Genomic DNA, 597 nt, shown 5'->3' with positions numbered 1-597 from the left:
ATCCCATCCCTTCATCCCCATAGGAAATCTGGCTTTCATGAAGTGAATCAGTAAAAAAAAACTCATCCCTAGGTAAAGAGATGTCCTGTTGGTGATGAGCCACTATATACTTGGCAAGGCACATACACAATCTGTGGCTTGTCCAGTTTGGCAAGATGTGCCCTGGGCTATGCCATTGAAGACTCCCAGGACCTTTTGTTCTAATTCCAGTTTTTGGATAATTCCTGGAAAGTATTTCTCATAAGTGGTATCAGTGCTATAGACTTATGGGAAAAGTTCTATTTTTTCTCCAAAGAGTGGAAGAGCACCATTTTAAAGTATGGTTGCCATATTATTATTTAGTGCTATAGATTTATAAAATGTTTGGCAGATGTATAGACTGTCTGCTGAGAGGGTCCTTAGAACCCAGAATGTCAAAGCTGGAAGGAGTCCTAGAAAACAATGTCAGAGCTGGTAGGAGTCCTAGAACTAAGAATGTCAGAGCTGGGAGAGACCTTAGAACTAAGAATGTCAGAGCTGGGAGAGACCTTAGAACAGAGAATGTCAGAGCTGGGAGAGACCTTAGAACAGAGAATGCCAGAGCTGGGAGAGACCTTA

The sequence above is a fragment of the Gracilinanus agilis genome, chromosome 3 (genome assembly GCF_016433145.1).
Source record: "Gracilinanus agilis isolate LMUSP501 chromosome 3, AgileGrace, whole genome shotgun sequence".
In the NCBI taxonomy this organism is placed as follows: Eukaryota; Metazoa; Chordata; class Mammalia; order Didelphimorphia; family Didelphidae; genus Gracilinanus; species Gracilinanus agilis.
The sequence above is the reverse complement of the archived record's forward strand: the minus strand, read 5'-3'. Positions refer to the sequence as shown.